Source organism: Cupressus sempervirens, chromosome 2 (genome assembly GCF_028749045.1).
Source record: "Cupressus sempervirens isolate cs-2001-9-10 chromosome 2, ASM2874904v1, whole genome shotgun sequence".
Classification (NCBI taxonomy): Eukaryota; Viridiplantae; Streptophyta; class Pinopsida; order Cupressales; family Cupressaceae; genus Cupressus; species Cupressus sempervirens.
This window is the reverse complement of record NC_143119.1, coordinates 68126984-68149358: the sequence shown is the minus strand read 5'-3', so window position 1 is coordinate 68149358 and position 22375 is coordinate 68126984.

Below are 22375 nucleotides of genomic sequence, written 5' to 3'. Positions count from 1 at the left end.
TAGGGACAACCTCCAACAAGTGACAATTTTTCCTCTTAGCTACCCCATTCTATTGAAGTTTATTAGAGCAAGTAGTTTAATAAATAGTTCATGTGCTTCTAGATACTACTGAAGTTCAGAACTCAAATATTTGTCTGCATTGTCACTACAAAGAACTTGAACTTGTACATTGTACTGAGTACGAATCATGTTATAAATTTTTTGAAATAAAAAGTTCACATCACTTTTAGACTTCATTAAGCATACCCAAGTCATCCTAGTACAATCATCAATAAAAGTAACAAACCAACATGATCCACCCAAGGTAGTGACTTTGGATGGACCCTAAACATCAGAATGTATGATCATAAATGGAACTAGATTTTTATTCAAAGTTAATGGAAAAGAAGCATGATGACTTTTTGCAAGCTCACAAACTTCATTCCAGAAGCTAGAAACATCAAAATTTTCAAATAAACTAGGAAATAATTTCTTCAGATAATCGAAAGAAGCATGTCCCAAATATCGATGCCATAACTAGATTTCAGATTTTTGCTTCTCCCCTATAGAGACATCCATCACTAGAGCTTGATGTAGCTTGTCTAAAGTATTTGACTCCAAGTCCAAGTAATACAACTTCCTTCACCTATCACCACAACCAATCATTTGCCTCATTTGGATGTCCTTAAACACGCAGAAATCAGGCCAAAAAATTACAACACAAAGTAAAGTAGTGGTGATTTGGGAAACTAACAACAAATTGTAATCCAAAGACATAACCACTAAAAAAAAATCTAGATTCAACTTATCAATGAGAGGTAAGGATCCTTCTCCAATAATTGGGGCTGGAGAGCCATTGGTAGTGGAAACAATTTTTTGTGAGGATGGTTTAAGGGATGAGACCTGTCTAGAATCAAATGTCATATGATCCGTAGCACCAAAATCAATTATCCATGCACTATTAGAAACAAGTGTAGACATATTTAAAGACTTACCACCATTACCTACCACTGCTACTAATGCTGAGATCTATCCAACAACAATTTGATTACAATGGGTACATTTGTAGGTGGATTTTTCAGCACCATTAGTGATCCCTACCTTGAACAATGAACCTTCAGATTGAATAATAATGGGAGCAGATTTGCTCTCAAATACTTTTGAATCTAAATTGGCCATAGTTCAATGAAGGGATACAAATAATTCAAGCTTCAAAGCTCTGATACCAACTTGAAAATCAGAAATACAGAAGAATATTTTTGATTCATTGTATTCACATAATATTGTATAGGTACATATACAATTGTGTGCCAAATGCATAAAGCTACAGGAAAGGAAACAACTATAGGAAAGCTCTAGGAAAAGAAAGAATAGTTTAGGAAATAACAGTAGGAAAGCTATAGAAAAAGAAAGAGTTGTTTAGGAAAGAATGCTCTTTCAATATTAAAACAATCTAATATTGCAACAATTACATAATAGGCCACTTCTTATTCTTCTTCTTTTACAAACAAGAGATTTTGTTTCATCTTCATAGGATTATGGGGTCTATTTATACTAAAAAATCTAAAATCTAGAGTACCTTTCAATTTACTGAAAGAGCGATGGTGCATGCATGGTTTTTTCATTGGAATAACTTTAAAATGTGTTGGAAGAAATTTCTTTCAAAACCCAAATAACTAAAATAAATGAAATTGATTTGTCCCTTACAAAACAACATTTTGCAATGACATGATTTTGAAACTCTCCACGATAAGGTAATATTGAGTGAGTCTCAAATCCTTGAAAGCTCTTAATTTGTTGTGTTTGGCATGCAATTGGTAGAGAAAATATGCTTCCTTGAAATCTCTTCATTCGATTAATAAATGAGGAATGCACAGAGTATTTGTTAAGATGGAATGGAATTGCACCATGTTAGGTCTGAATGAAATATGGATTTTTTTTCTTTCATCCCATGTTTGCAATTGTTGTTGGTGGTAATGGCATAGCTCTCTTTCTTTGTATTTCAAACCATTTACAAAATCAAACTGTGCATCTGCTTTGGTGTCATTCTGAAAGTTCCACACGATTGTTTGTTATCAGTTTTGGCCATTTAAAATATCAAATTTATAAGTCTTGGATATTTGTCTTCAAAAATTTTAGAGGACTCCATATGTTATTAATTCACATTTTAAATAAATGTCACATAAGTTTGTTTTTTTTTTTTTAAATATCTAGATTTCTTTTTTAATTGTCAACGATTTATAAATAAAAATATTACTAATGTGCATTTTTACTAGTTACTTTATTCTTATATTTAAAATTTGATCTATAATAAAATTATTCATAGAATACTAAACAAATAATTGTTCAGTAGTTTCTTACTTTATTGGATTTGCTAAAGATGTAAACTACATATTGAAAAGTAAAAGTAGGTTCTTTCTCTTATTTGATCTTTCTAATAAAGAACTATTGTGAATAGTCCTATTTCAAATTGGATGGTGGGTCTAGGAGGAGTATAACCATAGAGTATTCAAAAACAAAAATAATATGTGACATTTGTTAGAAAAGTCGATTAGTCAAATTGCCCTTATCAAGAATAATGGGAAAGGGCCCAAGTCCATACAACCAACGAATTAGTAAGATCAAAGAAATAACATCAAGCCTCAAAGGAAGGCCAAAAGAAGTTCACAAGATGATAATTCAAACAATTTTTAAATAGAACCACATCCAGCAAGACCCAGGGTCCAACAACTAAGATATTTCATTTTGAATAAAAAAGGGGTTTAGGTGGCAACCTTGAATTAGATGCCAAAGAAGAAACCTTGTTTGAAACAAAGGAGGGGCAATGAAGAGGAACACAAAGGGAAACTAGTAGAAGAAATAAAATCTCTAGCTACACCAAAAGTCCACATGAAACCTCCAAAACTAAATAGATAAGACATAGATCAACAAGAATGAATCTTGAAGAACCTAACAATTTAAAAGAAAAGGAAGCCACTTTTTGAGAAATTGATATTTTGAGAGAGAGAGAGAGAGAGAGAGAGAGAGAGAGAGAGAGAGAGAGAGAGAGAGAGAGAGAGAGAGAGAGAGAGAGAGAGAGAGAGAGAGAGAGAGAGATTACATAATGAAAAGAAGCTATCTACTTAGAAACAAACTTGTCACCCAACATTTGTGTGAGGAGGAGCGTCAACAACCACAAGAATCTTGTTACCAACAACAATTCACCTCCAAAGAATGTGCCCCACCTCAAAAGGAAACCAAAAAAAAGAGAACAATGCAACCTCCACCAAGAAATAGGGTGATATCTGACCTCAAGAGAGGACTCTCACTTTATAAGAGCCTCACAGGAAGATAACTAGAAAGGGAAAACCTTCAAAAAGAAAAGGGAAGAGAAGGGAGATGCAATCCTTTCAAAAATCTACCACGAAAAATAGAGTTACCACATGTAAAGGAGTGCATTAGATCCTCCTCCAACCTACCAAAATAAGCAATGAAGACAACGAACAATAGAATATTAGATGAAAAGTAAAAGATCTAGTAAAATAGAGAAAGCCTTCCCACATGGAAATCACTGCACAATTCTTGGACAATCTTGAAATGGAAATGCCAAAGGAACCCAATAGTTGAATAACATCTAAGAGAAAAAGATAATCCCTCACAAAAGAGAGAGGAACTCTAGAAATCCAATGTCTAGAACTGAACCCAAGAATCCTCACTAATTGAGGACTCACAGTAAGGAGGAAGATCCAATAACCTAGAAAGAAGTAGGGTAGTAGAGAACCACAACCTAGAAAAAAAAAATGTTTGCTACAAATGCCTATAGAAGCACCTCCAAAACCAATCCAAAGCTCCTAAACAAGTATACAAAATACACCCAAAAAGGGAACCTACAAAGGAAAGGGGCAGAGATCAAAATCTCCAAACAAAAAGAAACAAGGATCCCATGTACAACAAAAATAAACTTGACTATGCCTCAAGAGTAGAGAAGCAAGTCATAAGCCTACACAACCAGACTGCCAATAGGAAATAGGGTCCCAAACCAACAAGCCAGCTTGGTCACCATGATCCTCCTCATTCGTTTAGACATCCATGATGTTAATTAGTAAATTGCTAGTCTTTAGGAAATAAATGATTTTTTATGCAATGTTCAGTTCATCAATTTCACTGATACAACCATAATTGTTTGTCCACTACATTGTTAGCCCCTACTAATAATATAATTAGTAATGCTATGAATATATGTAAGAGATTCATATTGATTTTTACGTTGTTATTGATGTCAAGTCTTAGTTGGCTAGACATTATGCTAATTCAATAGAGTGCCATATCATTTGATTAGTGAAGAGGATTTGAAGAAATTATGTTGAAGATTGAGTTGATAAGTATGGTATTCAATGGTCATTTGAATGATTTTGGTAGTCATAATCTAATGTTGGTTTATTTGATTTAAAATCATTTAATATTACAATATATTGAGGTACACAAGCTAAACCAAGTGACAAGGTTAAAGAAGGAAGATAGTATTCGCTAAGTGACTACAGTGTTCACCGAGAAGTTGACAAAGTTAAGTTGGAAGTGCAGTATCGTTTGAGCAAGTCTAGTATTGACTGAGTGCTATATTACCTAAGTGAAATTTTATGTGTATTTAGTAACATCTCAAAGAAAAGACTGTGTAAAGATGGAATTCAAGGCTGACTTTTGAAGGAAAAAAAGAATATTCAAGATCGTCAAAGGCATGAGTCAAAGTTTTTACAAGACCAATGATTGAGAAAATTTAACAAATATTTAGCGATGGAGATTGGAGAAGGATAAGGATGGAAACAATGTTCTATAAAGTTTTTTTTTTTAAGTGGCAGGTATATTAGAAAGTTATAAGATAGTTACTATACAACTACATTTTAATTGATTTCCTTAACTATTAATCCTTTATATATTTTGATGATTCGAGCGAATGAAGAAAAAATCAATTATTTATGTGGTTTATTATCTTTGGAGTTCTTCATCAGATTACACTAGAACATTTATTTAAAATAATATTCTCTTTATATACTACATTCTCATTCGCATTGAACATATAACCCTCAAAACAAATCACACCTCAAAATCAGATTGTAAAAACATCATTAATCATCCTCTTTAAGTCAAATATTAATGAATAAAATCCATATAAAAAATTATCCTCTTCATTTACTATACTCCCATTGACCCTTGTGCCAAATCACACAACATAAGTAGAAAATAAAAATTGATAATATTCGATTGACATGTTAAAGACTTCAAGAAGTTGCAATAAAAGGAGGGTAGTTTTAGATTGAATTAGATGTACTTCTTAGTGGATTTGTATAGTTTAGTCATAGTGTGTGTATGGAAGCTCATACTATTTAGATGAAATCTCAAGTTTTAAATCCTTATATTAAAACTAGAATATCATAATATATAGAAAGGATGTTGATAGAAAAATTTTCTAGCCAAAAGATGTCATAAGTTGACCTTAAGTACAAAATTCAAATATCTTTATTACATGGACAACTATTTTATGTAACAAAACTCAAGTACAGAAATAGCTTCCTGCACTAATCTCTTAAGGAAAGTATTGTGTAAATTCCTATTTAAATCATTATAATTTTAGATTCAATATTATGTAAACAACAATATTGTAACCAACTATGAATATAGAAAATAGATAGAGAAATAATAACACATAAACACAAAGATATGTTGGAAGGAGAAAAGCCTTTTGGTAAAACAACCCCACCCCTCCAAAACCTACACAATGTAATAGCTTCAACTCAAAGATTACAACATTCTTACAATGCAAGTTCTTTCAAAACATGGAAGACTTATCCAATAGAAACAAACAATACACTACTCACACTCACTCACAACTATCTACAACCCTCCAAGTTCTTATATAATGTGCTTAAGGCATCTTCCAAAGATAGCTCTTACATGTCATAGGAATCCATCATAGTTCGAGATGTCAACACATGCAAGTAGAGTGACACATCAACATTCCAATTAGACATGTACACTCACACTTAATTACATTATTTGCAAAAAAAAAGCATTTACAAAATAAATAATAAGAATAGGAATTATCCAAGGTGGAGACACCTTATTCCTAACATTCCCCCACTTGTCGAACACCTTGTAAGAGCAATAGGAACATAACAAGAACTAACTTCTATAGGCCAAAAGGCCCATAGACTCCGAACACCATCTAAACTTCTCTATGCCCACTAGTTTCATCAATGCATCAACAAAATTCTTTATAGTATCTACCTTCAACAAATTTACCTTTCCATCATCCACCATATATCTCACAAAGTGAAACTGCACATCAATGTGCTATATTATGGCATGAAAAGTTGGATTCTTTGCAAGGCAAATAGAAGTCTAACTATCACAACAAATGGTAATCTATCTTATGTCAACACCAATGTCAGAACACAATATCCTAAGCCAAATGGGTTCTTTACAAGCATGAGTAGCAACTATGTACTCAACTTCTATAGTGTACAAAGCAACCATAGGTTGTCACTTACTCATCCAACTGATCGCGCCACGAAACATAGTGAACACATAAGCACTAATAGATCTCCTACTGTCAATATCACCTACCCAATCTAAGTCCATAAACCCATGAATACAAACTAAATGTGAAGCTCTAGAAGAGTTACCATGAAAACAAGTGAAGTAATCTGATGTACTCCTCAAATATTTGAATACTCACTTGACTACATCCCAATGTACTTGTCCAAGATTAGCCATAAACCCACTCAGAACTCCCATTTCTTGGGCAATGTCTAGTCTAGTACTAGACCATAGCATACATAAGATTACCAATTGCACTACCATAAGGTACTCTACTCATGTCCTCCACCTCACTAGAAGATTTTGGACAATCATCTATAGATAACTTTGTTCCCATAGAAATACGAACACATAATGTTCTACAATCTGCCATGCTAAACCTTTCCAACATAGACTTCACATACTTACTCTAACTCAACCAAATTTTCCTATTAGACCTATCTCAACTAATTTGCACACACAAGATGTACCTCACTACCCCAAGATCTTTCATCTCAAACTATGTTGACAAATATGATTTAAAATCAAAAATCATACCCTTACCCTTCCCAAACAACAACATATCATCAACATATAATGCAATAATAAGAAGGCATAATTTTCCACTCTGAAGTAAACACGATGATCTAATTTTGATCTTAAAAATTCAACTAACAACACAAAGGCATCAAATTTAAGGCACCACATCCTAGGAGATTGTTTCAAATGATACATAGACTTCTTAAATCTATAAAAAAAAGATTCTTTACCTTTAACAATGTAGTGCTTAGGCTATGACATATAAATGTCTTCCTCCAAATCACCATGAAGGACAACTATCTTTGCATCCATCTATTCTATCTCTAAATCATATGATGCAACAAGACATAAAAAAAATCTAATGGATGTGGAATTCGCAACAGGGGAGAATATTTCACTGTAATATATTCCCTCTACCTATGAACACCCCTTCACAACCAATCAAGCTTTGTACCTTTGAACACTACCATTTGTACAAAATTTCTTCTTGAACACCCATTTGCTACCAATAGGCTTTCATCCTTTAGGAAAAGGTACAAGGTCTGAAGTTTTTTTTTTACCGAATGTAGCCATCTCATCATCCATGGATTCAATCCCAAAACTTGCATCTTCCATATCCAAAGCCTCTTTCATAGATCTAGGCTCATCAGTCTTAGTAATCAAAGAAAAGGAAAAATTAGAATCTAACATAGAATAAACAAACCTTTCTGCCTTTTTCCTTACTCTCATGGATGTCCTCAAGGGCTAAGGTTAAGGTTGTTATTCCTCTTCTTTAGAACTATTAGAGCTACTAGAGCTTTCCTCATCATTAGACCCAACATGGTCTTTTTATTTAGTCTTCTTAGGGGTAGGAGGTAATTGAACAATATTTTCCTTCTTTTCTTTTTCATCTGGTTGTAGCACACTAGGAGAAGATGTTAGCTCTTTAAAAATAACATTTCTACTATAGAACACTTAGTAGTCACAAGGTCCCAAAGCTTGTATCCTTTCATACCAACACCATATCCAATGAAAATACATTTGACAACTTTTCTTTCCTACTTAGATCTTTTCTCCTTTGGAACATGTGCATAAGCTTCACAACCAAAAACATGAAGATGTCTAATTGAAGGCTTCTTAGGACCACACCACCATGGGTGTCTTAGAAACAAGAGTTAATATAGGAGATCTATTAACCATATAGAAAGCAGTGACCATAGCTTCAGCCCAAAAATTTTGTTCAAGACCAACTCCACTAAGCATACTCCTAGCCTTCTCCATCAATATCCCATTCATTATTTTTGCAACTCAATTTTTCTATGGGGTCTAAGGAGTTATCTTATGCCTCTTGATACCTTCTTCTTTATAGAATTGTTTAAACTCTACTAAGAAAACTCACTACCATTTTCAGTTCTCACACACAATCTTCTTACTAGTCTAATTCTCTACAAGGGCTTTAAATTTCTTGAACTGACTAAAGACTTGTCTTACTTTTTAGGAAATAAATCCATGTCCTTCTAGTGTAATCATCTATGAAAGATGCAAATTATATGGACTTGGAGATTGAAGGAACTTTTAAAAGACCAAATACATCAAAATGAATAAGATCCAAAACATCAGAAGATTTGTGACAACTAGAGTAAAATTGAACACAATTTTATTTACAGTAGACACAATGTTTACAAAAGTTGAACTTGAGATTATAAACATTTAACCCATAATGACATTCTTGTTCTTTAGGGTTTTGATACCCTTCTCACCAATGTGGCCAAATCTCATATGCCACAATATTGTCTTTTCGATATGAAGCTTTCCTTCCAATGTGTTTGTGCCCTTAGGTACACATGTTACACTACCATCAAAACCAATAACCAAAATCTTCTTTACTACTCATTTAGATGGTGGGGATGAAGTTATAGCTACTCTCTTCTTTGAAATAGAAGAACTATTGCACTGAGAAATGCATGAATCAAGCTGAAACATAGTACCCTTAGCAAGCACCATATCTTCTCTCATCATCTTATATCCATCTTTAGAAAAAAATAACTTTCACACCTACATCATTCAGCATACTTATAGATAATAGGTTTCATGCCAAACTAGGGATGTGCATTATGCCATTGATCCCCTTTACTCATCCATCAAGAAATCTGATAGTGACCCATCCTCATCCAACTATATTTAGGTGAGAATCATCACTCAAGTACATCTTTTCACCAGCAAAAACTTCATACTCTAAGAACCAGCTTTGATGAGAGGTTATGTGAAAAGAAGCACCTAAGTCTATCAACACACATCATTAGATGCATGTGCTACCAAGCTACAATGAAAGAATCACCATCTTCTTGAGATATTTTAGAACTTGAATCTAAGTCCTTCTTTGGCTCTTTACAATCTTTATAGAAGTGCCCAGTCTTATCATAGTTCTAGCATTTTGCCTTGGACATTCTAGGGGTCTTTGATTTTCTACAAGATTTGGATCTACCCTTTCCAAACTTGTCATTTTTCTTGCCTCTATCATTGGATCTACCGCAAACAACAAGAGGTTCCTTAGTTGAATATGAAGACTTTCTTCACATCTCCTCAGATAACAGTGAAGACACCACAGTGGGTCTAACATCAAAAGAAGTCACCTCACATAGATCATGATCTTCAAGAAAGTCTTCCATCTTGAGTTTCCATAACTCAAAACCATTGCTATTGGGTAAAAGCACAAACATGTGTCACCCTTTTGTAAAGAAAAAGGCTAACAAAAGTATAAATGTTCACCTTCAATGACATAAAACTAGTATTGTTATTTAAAATTTCAAAATTAAGTAAACTAATGGAATAAGTAGAAATGGATGAAAATTAAGATTACAATTTTAATAATTATTTGGAATAGGAATTGATATTAATTATTTATTTTTATAGACAATTATTTAGTTGTTGAAAAACAATGAAAATTAGGGGTCTAGTTCCCACCACAAAACTATATGGAAATAAAGTTATTTCCCTTTGATCTTAGACTATGTTATAGATAACATGTATAGCTAGAAAAATAAAAAATTAAATTGACTTTAGACCTATATTTTATCTTTTATAATGATTCAAATTTCACCTCACTTGAAATTGATAGATTTCATCTCCCACCACATTTTTCAAAATAAATATATTCTAACTAGGAGAAAAATGATACATTCTTAAAGAGGACTCTCTCCTCTACAATGTCATATTATTATTATTATTTTATATCATTTAATATTTTTCTCCTTCTCAAAATCAACATCTTTTTGAATGTTAAAATATGTGCTTGTATAATTTTTTAATTACAATATGCTATATTTCATGAAAACACTGCAAAATCAATATGAAAATATTCTTGACTTTGAGCTCTCTAAAATGTTATTTTAGTTTATTAAAAAAAATGATAAAAAATAGTAGGAGTTATTGAAATATGAGTTTTCTAAAATAATTTTATTTCTTTAGTAATTGGATACAAACTAGTATAAAACATGCATTTAATAGACATTTCCAATTGGAAAAGTTTGAGACCATATATAACTTAGCTAGAATGAATTTATATAGATAATATATTTGAAAAAAATTGATTTTTAGATAGAAATGCTCAATTGTTTTTCTGTATGATGAACTAGCCATCTGAATATGCAAATAAGATTTAGAATGCTCTACACAAAACTACCACTTAAACTTGAGATTGGCTCAAAAAACCCTACAACAACTAGGATCAAAAGTTGGTCAAGCTCTGATACCACTTGTATGGAAACTTAGGTGCAAAAATAGCTTCCTACACTAATATCTTAAGGAAAGTATTGTACAAATTCCTATTTAAATCCTCACAATTTTAGATTCGATATTATGTAAACAACAATATTACAATGAACCATAAGTATAGATAGAGAAATAATAACACATAAACACAAAGATATGCCAATGGGTAAAAACCTTTCCAAACCACACCCCTCCAAAAACATCACAATGTATTAGCTTCAACTCAAAGATTACAACACACTTATAGTGCAAGCTCTTTCAGAATATGGAAGACCTATCTAGTAGCTACCAACAATACACTACTCACACTCACTCACAACTATCTACAACCCTCAAACTACTTATATAATGTGCTTAGGGCATCTTCCAAAGATAGCTCTTATGAATTATAGGAGTCCATCATAACCATTTGAGTCATCATTTCTTTACAATTAAATATTCCAAAGATAGCTCTTACATGTCATAGGAATCCATCATAGTTCAAGATGTTGACACATGCAAGTGGAGTGACACATCAACATGCCAACTAGACATGTACACTCACACTCAACTATATTATTTACAAAAAAAAAAAAGACATTTACAAAAGAAATAATAAGAATGTGAATTATCCAAGGTTGATACACCTTATTCCTAACATTTTAGTAGAGAGATACTTAAATTTATATAATATATTGAGAAAAATTCTAATATTTACTAACATTGAGCTGTTCTCATATATTATTTGATAATAAATCATGGCTTCTCGACGATTTCACATGTTTTTACTTTAATGGATCTTACTTGTTCTTTTGAGATATTGTATGCAGTGTAGGGTCTTGGGTTGCACTTGTGTTAGATTGCTTTCTAATATCACAATCCCAATTGGAGTTTTGGATGAAGATCAATGATGGAAACTTTTATGATAGTTTTTGGCTTGGCTCTTGGTTTTGTCTCTGAAACCAAACAATGAATTGTATTCCTATGGGTTTTGGGCTCTTTCTAATCACAATATTCTTGATTTGGGAATCTTAGGGACAAGATTCATTAGTGTTGATAGATACTCTCTCTTAATGCAGTCTTTCTTCTTCTGCATCCTTTTTCTATTAGGCAATGACTGGAGTTTATTTTTTCTCATTCCTTTTACTGAGAGATCTTTTTGAACTAGTTATTATTAATATAAGTATAGTTTTCTAGAAAAAAAATTCCAATGTTTACCATAAAAATAAACTTTAAAAAATTATTTGTGTACACTTACACTAGGCTTCTTCAACAAAATGACATTGGAAATTTTATTTTAGAAAAATGTTTTCTTCTTATACTCTATCATTATTGATATTTAACATATAACCCTCACACCAAATCACAAGGTCAGGATTAACCACAGATAGAAGTAACAATTACATTCAAGTATAGCCAATATAAGAAAATAATAAATGATGTATAGAAGAAAACACAAGACACAAGGATTTAATGTGGTTTTCCCAATCCCTAGGCTACATCCACAAATAGCAAGTCCAATATTATTATTATCTAGCTATTAAAATATGCAATCCTTTACAGCTCAATACCACCATGGGAAGCTATAGTCTCATCATACATTATGAAATCCCTAACCCTAACCCATTTTATGCAAACTAGAGATTACTTTAGTGGTGAATATTTTCCTTTTGGTGATCCGATCTCATGGGTTGATCATCATTCGAAAAATAGTGTAGTAACATAGGTTCACTGTGTCATTGGATATTTATTAGATTTGGGTCCATTGCCTATGGTAGTCATCCATTAGTTATCACATGAGTGGTCAAAAATATCAGTCCAATTGCTAATGCAATGTACATTTTGGATACATTTATTTTAAAATAATTTCCATCCTTTGCATGTTGTTTCTTATTGGAAAACATTATTTCACCATTACTACAACCAAATAATTTTCCCTTGGGTTAGGTGTCACCTACCATTTTTATGACATGTGTTAGTTACTAGTCCCATCTAGCCAACTATTTCCTATTGGGGTGTGTGCAGGATCATGATCAACCAAACTATGCTCTTAAGTGGCAATAAAAAAATAGAAAATGAGGGTTATGTCAACTTGAAGTGTAATTTTCTACTTATTATTAACTTTATATCAAAAAGTTGAGAGAAAATAATATATATAAAATTGAATCTAGCTTCCAAACTACTAGGACTTCTCTCAAAAAAATAAAAATTGATTGGGCAAAATTTTGAATTTTAATGCAATATTACAAAAATTTCAGAACAAAAGTAAGAAGTAGACATATGTCTGACCACCTAAATTAAAATCAAAAGATAATATTTTTTAATAATATTCTAGATATAAGTAGTAGACTCATTCTTGGATGTGACACATATTTTTGGATATTTTTATTCTAAATAAATCATAAATAATTAATTTTTGACTTTACTATTTTTTTAATTAAAAAAATCTCATGTCTGACCCCCTTAACTAATTCAAAACTCTATGAAATTAAATTTTTAATTTTTTTATTTATAGTAGAAGAATCATAGAATGTGATGCATCTTTTGGATTTAAAATATGGTGTACCATTTGAAGCTTATAGTTGCTTTTCAAGTACGATGTCAGTTAGCACTTTACATGTAACTCCATTAGAAAATAAGTCATAATTACTTACTAAACCCATAATTTGAGAAACCTTACATTTATGGAAAGATAATAAAATTCTTAAGAAACCCTTTTCATTTCATCAAATTTTGGTGAAAGAAAAGCTGTCAGCTATATTTTTGAAGTAAAAATCACATAAAAATAGGCTAAAAACACATTTTTAGGGTGTTTTTAAAGTTGACCATATAGGTTTGGTTTCAAAAGATATAGTATACCTTACAAACATATTAATTGCTTTCATTTAGTATCAGGTTGGGTAAGGAAAAAGTTGGAATAGATTTTGAAATGGTTTGAGATATTTAAAAACTACAAATTTTTCAAATCACCACTTTTTGGCACACTATGATCCTGCACATACTCATTGTGTGCTTGCACAGGAAGGTGCTTTTCACCTAGATTTGACATTCCTACTTGTTAATAAAATGGAATTCACCAACCTAGATTGGACTATAAGATATTATTATTTTACAAAATTCATTTTTTTCTGGTCTAAAAACTAGCATTTCATGTTGCTGCCAAAGTTTCAAAGTGCTGAGTGCATTACCCATTGAATCATGGACCATGAATATTTTTTTAGTTTTACTATCTACTATCTACTAGTGACTAGACAACTCACATGCTAAGATAGATTTGCAAATTTTATTGGGTAGTATCGTGGACTAGAATACCATAGTATTAGTGCCCTTTTTATGAGAATGAATCATATTATTGTTATTATATGTAGTCTAATTAGTCTACTATCACTATTCATAGTCTTTGACTCACCACTATTTTTGTTCAATAACTAAGTTGATTTTTTTTTTGCAGCCTTTATCAGTTTTCAATGTCAAACAAGAGGGGTAATAGGGGTTCTAGTAGGATCTCTAAAAGCCAAGAGAGTTAACCATCACTAAAACACAAAACCATATCTACATATTTCAGTGGTGGAAATTTTGGCAACCTACAAGATTCACAAGTCAGATCTCTAGTGCTTATTGAAAAAGGATATTCATCACAAGTTGGAGACCACATTGAAGAAGTTCAGGTTGGTGAACTTGATATCTTAGTTGAGGACAAACTTGAACATGATTTGGAGGAACTTCTCTTGAGTAGGGAGTAACAAATTGACACTATAGACATGGAGTCAGTTAATAACTGTCAAGTGAGAAAACCAAAAGTGATTCCATAAATCATGTTCATGCACAAAATGGGAAAAGAAAATTGGAATAAAAAAAAGATCTATCTCACTGAGATTTGGTCAAAATAAAATTTCAATTAGAATGGATGGAAAAGTACTAGTTTATTGAACCAGTGGCCAATCCAATTGATGGTGAGCCTTATGTAGAATGCAGATGTAAGATTTGCATGGAGATAACAAAGAAGGAGAATAGGTTGTAGATTAAACATGATACCATAGAAAAGCATGTTAGTAAAGTTTACAAAAAGGAAACTATAGATGGAGTAAAAAAAATCTATGCTAACTTGGAAAAAAAGGTATAACTATCTACATATCAAGAATGTCAAAATAAACAAGTTACGAAAGAAATTATGGGAGAACTATTCTACAGTAAAAAGTTCCATAGAAGATTTCATTGGGAAAATAATGAAAGTGAAAAATATGGGAAAAGTAGTTCAATTAAGTTTGTCTAGGTTTTATATTTTGAGTAGAGGACATCCTATGACATCTGGACTACCCTTATTTTACTAGTTTATTGCACTTTTTTAAAGTTTAAAACTATCTGAACAGTCATTAGTTAGTAAATAGTGGGTGGGAAAGGTCTAGTTGTGTTGCATAGGTTGAAAAAGAAGATATGAAAGAAAAAATAAAACACTCAAATTTCATTACATTGTCTCTAGATGAAGTCACAACAATTGATAGTACTTCTTCAGTGTGCATGCATGTTTATATTGTAAATGATCTTTACCATCAACCCTTTCTACTATTTGTTGCTAAATTGAATTATAGTATGATAGCTTAAAATTTATATTATTTATTAAAGAGTACTCTAATTTAATGTGGAGGTTTGGATAATATGGAGATTTTAAAAAAATTGGTGTGTGTTGGAGTAGATGGAGCTTTTGTTATGCAAGGTCATAAAGGAGGTCTTTGCAAAAAGATCAAAAATGATTTGACACCCTATGCTATTCTCATTCATTGCATGGCCCATTGAATGAATCTAGCTTTTGGAATTGGGAATGATTTTGGTTGTGTATGCAAAGTGAAATGTCTAATCAAAGAGATTTACCAATACTTGTTTTGAAGTCCAAAACAAATCTAGGAATTTCAACACTTTTTTTAAGAACTTACTGATGGAAGGAAGCTTCTTAAAGACAATTAAACTAGATGGATCTCTTTGGATGGACCAGCACATCAATTATTCTCTAAATATCCATCATTTATTAGAATAATCCACTTTGTGTGAGATAGATTCCCTTGGCTATATTCAAGTCTAACTAATGTTAATATACTCTTAATTTTAGCAGCTATTCTCCCCATACTACAAGACATGAGAAATATTATGGAAAAGGTTCAACAAAGAGCTATGTACATTGTAGAATATAATAAGCTACATAATGTGACATGTAATAGCTTTGATACTCTATATTGATTACTACCATTAAATGACTCAAAATTTGCAAAGTGGATAGATATCACAGATTTGAACAGTCTTGGAAACATTTTACACATTGGTGTAAATGACAAGGTATGTGCCACAGTACATGAAGTTGACATACCAATGTAATACTATGCCCATGTCAACCCTGACTCTAACCCCAATGAACTAGGAAGTGAAATTGAATTAGAACTAGAGAAGGTACTTTCACGTGTTACAAGTTTTAGACTTCACAAAGATCAAAGACTTTGTGTTTGACTCTATCAAAGGAATTTGCTACAATCTTTCATCACAAATTAGATTTAAATTCCCTCCAAAGGAACTTCTCAAAGCAATGTCTATTATTTTTCACAAATATTGGTCTCTGTACTATCTGATTGATTTTGAAGAAGGGTGACAACTTTGATTTAGCATTTTTGCAAACCTAAAGAATTAAATAGAGTAACTATAAATGAAATTTTAAATGAATTTTAATTGAGAGGTCAATCATATTCTTTTGCAAACATAATGAGGGAACAATATGATCTTATGGAGAATCCAAATGAAGAGAAAGTGGTAAGAAAGGTTTGAAAAAACCTTGGTCAAAGCAATTAGTTGAGAGAGTCAATACTAGAATATTTCAAGCTTACCATTTTATATTTGACAATGATATTGGATTTAGTGGAGGATGAGAGAGTTTTTATTACTCTAGGCTTCTTGAAGTCTAAGGTTAGAAACAAATTAGACAAAAATTTGAATAATTTTTTGAGGCTCTATGATGGAGACACAACCCAAGCACGGAATGGACACAACAGGAAAGGAAAAATTTCATTAACTATGAAAATATGCTAGCACGCTTAGTGAAGAGAAAATAGACTCCAAAACATGCCCTATGGGCTTACAATAGCATAAATCTAGAGATAATTTCTTCTCCCAGTACCTTCTCTCAAACTCCACTCTGAACTACCTTTTACAATGCTAGAAATGTCCATTAATAGACCCCAAAGGGTTAAGGATTAGGAATACATTCTAGAAAGTGCTAGTTAGTATCCACCACCAAAATGGAAGTCTCTAGAAGTCACTTTAAAAGTTGGTACAAAATTAGAAGAATCCAGAAATGTTAGCCGAACTTTTGGGAGGCGTAACTTTTGAACCGTAGCTTCGATCGACGAACTATTTACATTTCTAGAAAGCTCTCAAAGTGATCTATAGCCCTATGCACAAAATTCCCTCATTCCCTATTTTTTGGCCCTATATGAGGTCATTTAATTCCATGAACCTAAATTTGAAGCATTCTTAGGAGGTCTCCAAAAATTGAAAAACTGCGATAACTTTCAAACTATGCAGCCTTTTGACTTGATTCTTTTTCTACAATGTTCTAAATTATAATTTCAATCCTCCCTCCAATTTACACCTTTTGATTCATCATAATTATGGCTCAATTACATAGTCCTATTTTTCTAGCATTTACATGTATCCCAAGGTGCTTAAATACTCTAAACCAGAACACTAATAGTGGAATTGTGAGAGTTGGAAGCTTTATTTGACCCAAATGGGTATCTAGAAATGAAAACACATGAAATAGAAACCATGTCTAGGTACTTTTTTTTGGGTGACACAGGATTGCCCTTATACCTCTGGATGCTCCTGCATCACTATGTAATTCTAGGTATGAGGTAGATAGTTTCCCTTATGAAAAGGTTGTCAACATTTGGAGAAACAAATGTGAAAGAAGAGGGATGGCCAATATTTCAAACCCAAGTGGTAGTGGCAATGGCTTTGGCAGTGGTAATGGTAGTGGTCGTGATAGTGGTTCATGTCCTAACATTGGAAGCAATGAAGATAATGTTGACTTTGGCATGCATACTAACACTAAAAATAAATTTGAAGAAAACACAATGAACAATGAAATGTTATATGTAATAAATGAGGAGGATTCTAATGATAGTGATGTTGAACTGGTCCAAGTAGAGTGGAAACTACAACAGCTTCTCAACTTCAAGTTCTAACTTCTATGTGACTCAAGTAGTAGGCTAGTAGCTTTGGTCTAAGACTCTATATTCTAATTAATTGTATTTGTAAAAGTTAATTTATAGCCTTCATTCATTCTCCTTTTATAGATAATTTTTTTAAAACATGTTGATGTTACAAATTTATATGTTGAGATTTTCATTGAAACTAGTTTTTTACTTTTAGATTCTACACATGTTGAGATTTTCATTGATTATATTTTTTAAACATGTTGAGATTTTCATTCATTCTAGTTTTTAGACATTTTTAGATTTTCATTGATTCTAGTTTCTTTAAGAATTTGTAACATGATGCATTTAACAGAATAAACTTTATTTAAAAAAAAATTGTATTATAATTTATAAATATAAATTAGTTTGTAATATAATAAATTTAATAATTACAACTCTTTGCAAATGACTCAATGTCAAATGACCTTGAATTCCCCTTTACAAATACAAGGGAGCAATATTAGTTGTAGGTTAGTTTGTAATTGTATATATAATTAAATTATTACTACATAATACATTATGTGTGTACAATCACATTGCCAATTTGCTGTTCAATTTTTCCAAGAAGGAGTAGGGAATTTTTTTCCATCTACTCTATGTAGTAATAGTATGTCAATTTCTAGCTATCCAACTATCGTGATATGTTGGCTTTTGATTCTATAACAATTAACATTAAAAAAATTTGAAGTTAAATTGAAAATTTGAAATTAAAGAGCATAAAGTAACAAAATGATTATAGTACTATCATTTACTAAGTTTTACTTCTTAGTGCTATTAGCTATGACTGTCACTCACAAAAACAATAACAATTTGAGTAGATGACCCAACTCCAATGATTCTCTTTATGACACTCCATTCTACAACATTTGGAAGCTCTATTTTTTTGAGGTTGTAGCTAAATAGTTATAACCTTGTCAACAATGAATACTTTGAAGAGATATTTTTACATGAAGCAAGGAATTGATCTATAATTGCATTAATTGTTGATAGGGGTAAGATGTAACTTGCAACTCTTTCTGGAGTTGTTTCCTTAGGCAAGTTGCTTAAATCAAAATTCATGGTGTTGTACAACTTTTTCATGTAATCTTCTTTTCCAATGAATTTTTTGTTTGAGTAAGTTGGATTTGGTAATCCAACATTTACCAAGTTCAATACACTATGATTCAACTTCATCAAGTCTCTAGAAGAAGATTTGATAGCTTCATCTATTTCTATTGCTTGTTTACAAATGTGATAGAGAACAAAGGTCATTATAGAAGCATCCAAGTGGTTGTTTATTCCTTGGTTTACCCAATCCCTATCACTAGATCTCTATACTTTACTCAAAAAAAAATTAGCAAGATTTTTTTAGGAATTAGTGAAGATACTTCTCTTACCTTCAACATCTTTTTTTACATTTTCAAAGACAACTCTAAGATTTCTATTTAAATCAAGTCATTCAAACAAACTATCACCATTATTGATTATTTTGTCCCAAATTTCTTGTTTGATAAGCTTAACCGTGTTTATTATAGTATCCTTGACATGATGGTCTTTAGAACATGTCATTATATTTTGTGATATTCTATATCTTTTTCTTAATTTCATTCATCTCTATTTCACTCTTTTTCTATATTTCCTCTAATTGCCCTTGCCAATTAGTTGCTCTCTTCCTCTAATCCTCCAATTTCTTTTTCAAATCTTAGATTGCCTTTGCAATAGTTACCTCATCTTTTTTCTCATCCTTGAGTTATCTTTAAAAATCATGGATTGTCTTCATAGTGAACTCCTCCTTTTTCTTAACATTGTCCAATTCCTTCTTGAAATCATGAAGTGTTTGCGTAGACTCCTCTTTCTTTATTTTCTCTAATTCCATCTTCAAATTCAAGATTTTCTTTGTAGTTGACTCCTCTTTTTTGTTTGCATTCCCCAATTCCTTCTTCATATGGTGGATTGTGTTACTATTTGCAATAGTAGTAGACTCCATTTTCTTTGCATTCTCTAATTCTCTCTTCAAATAAAGGATTATTTTTGTAGTTGGCTCCTCTTTTTTCTTCATGTTCTCCAATTGCTTTGGATTGTGTTTATGCTAGACATCTCTTTTTTCTTCTCATTCCCCAATTTGTTCTACAAATTATTAATTATCCTTGCATTAGACTCCACTTTTTTCTTTTCAATCTCATATTCAATTTTCAATTTATTATTTTCTTTGACAACAAAGTCTAAGTCAGTTTTCAATTTATTGTTGACTTGTGCACTTCTCTCTATAGACTTGGACAATTATGTAGTAGAGGCTTTTTCATGCTGAATTATTTTTTTGAACTCATCCAATTGTTTATTCAAAATTTTTATTTGTTCATTCATCTTTTTGTGCCAGACAATTGCTTCTATAGGAGGAGAATTCGTTATCCTACTTTGCAATTCTTTGAACCTATTGTCTGTTGCTTTCTCATTGGCCTTCACATTATCAAGCTCTCCTTATAACTTTTCTATTTGCTTTGTAAGCCTTTTTTTTTCCCTCTACACTTTTAGAAATTTAGAGTAGACAATTTTGTTGCTCTCTTTTGATATATTGATGATATTTTTAACTCTTGAGAAATCCATTTGAAGACTGGTAAAATGTACATCGTTGCAATTTATTATATTTTCTGGCAGATTATTATATCTAGCCAAGGGAATAAAAACATGAAGTTCATCATTTTGGTGTTTGGATCATATGTTTGAAATATATTGTTAGTAGATCCCTAACATTCAACAACTACATCACTTTTCAAAGTCTTCATAATTTTTCTCTTTTTTGTTTATCTGATCAAACTTTGATGTAAAATCCTTTAAATTAAAATCTGAGTTTACTAACACAATTAATGTTTGAAAGGTGAATTATCAATTGTATTTTTGTATTCTCCTCCAACTCAAGTTAGACTAACTCCACCTACAATTTTTTTTTGAGGATTGCCAATATTCTAAAGATGGACCGTTCCAAATCCTAGCATTTTAGGACTATTTTCAAGGTTTTGTATAGAAGCTACTAGTGCATACATTGGTGAAGTAACCATTGACATTTCTTTTATTTTAATTGTAATAACCTTTTTCTATTTTGCACTAGGTTCATCCATGCTAGTGTCAGTGTCAGTGCCAATGGGATCAACTACAACTAGATTTGAAGATACAACAAATATTGTGTTGGGATGACCTTTAGATGTAGAAGTATAATATTTTTTTCTTTTTAGATGAATCATATTCAATCTCATTAGAGATTCCAATGATTAATTTACTTCCTCTATTGATTTGGTCTAGTACTGGGACTAGATTCCAAATTCTTGCACCACTCGCACCAATGAGCTCTATACCTGCATAACCCATTTTTTGTATCATAGTTGCCACTTTATTATACATATTTTTAATACAATCACTCATTTGAGGATTAATAATCTTGTAGAAATTTAAGTATGTCAAAGGCTTTGATTTGTATGACTCTAATATGTGCAATTTTTTAATTTGTGATGACAATTCTTACATTGAAAAATTATTCTCCGTTGCATGTTTTTTCATCTTTTTCTTAAACTCATCCCACAAATCCTTAGTTTTTAACTTTTCTATCAATGGAATCTCCTGATGTTGATATTTTCTCATAGAGTTCCCATTGGAAATAAGTCTTGTTTTTATTATGTGCAGTGGATCATAATTCTATTGACTAAAAAAATTAAATCCAAAAAATATTACCAATTCATTTTCCAATTTGAGAGCTTTCTCTCAAATGTGAGCCTTTTCTTTTGTTGTCTAGTAAAAGGTTCATTTGCACTCTGCATCTATTGTACATATTTTAATGTAAAAACCCTTTCTATCACACGCCTTAGAGATTTGCACAGTTCAACTGTTGAACTATAAAACCTTAAGATAGTCTACTCTTCCATGAAGAACTAGTTAGCCAATTGAATTTGACTTCCTAGTTGAATACAATCTTTATAAGACACAGGCAATCTAGGCATTGAAGTGCTTGTGATTTTATTGTAGATAGGTGCCAAAAAGAAGTTTACAAAATGGTTGTAGTTATTATTGTTAGTAGTCATCCTCATCTTATGTGTCCACTCATATACTAGACTTGGAGTCTCTAATTTGTTTTGGGTTTTCTCATCAAACTTATAGACTTCAATATCAAGCTTGTTGTTCTCTATCTCAAATATTCTGAAAGAATGTAGCACAAGTAACTTGTGAACCTAAATTTCTTCATCTTTCCTATAGTTGTACTTTTTTTAATCATTAGTATTTTTTTGTTGCATAGATTCAACAATGTGCTAAATAAAATTATATCTTACATCTACCTTCTCAGCTAACTGAACTTGATAATGGATATTATA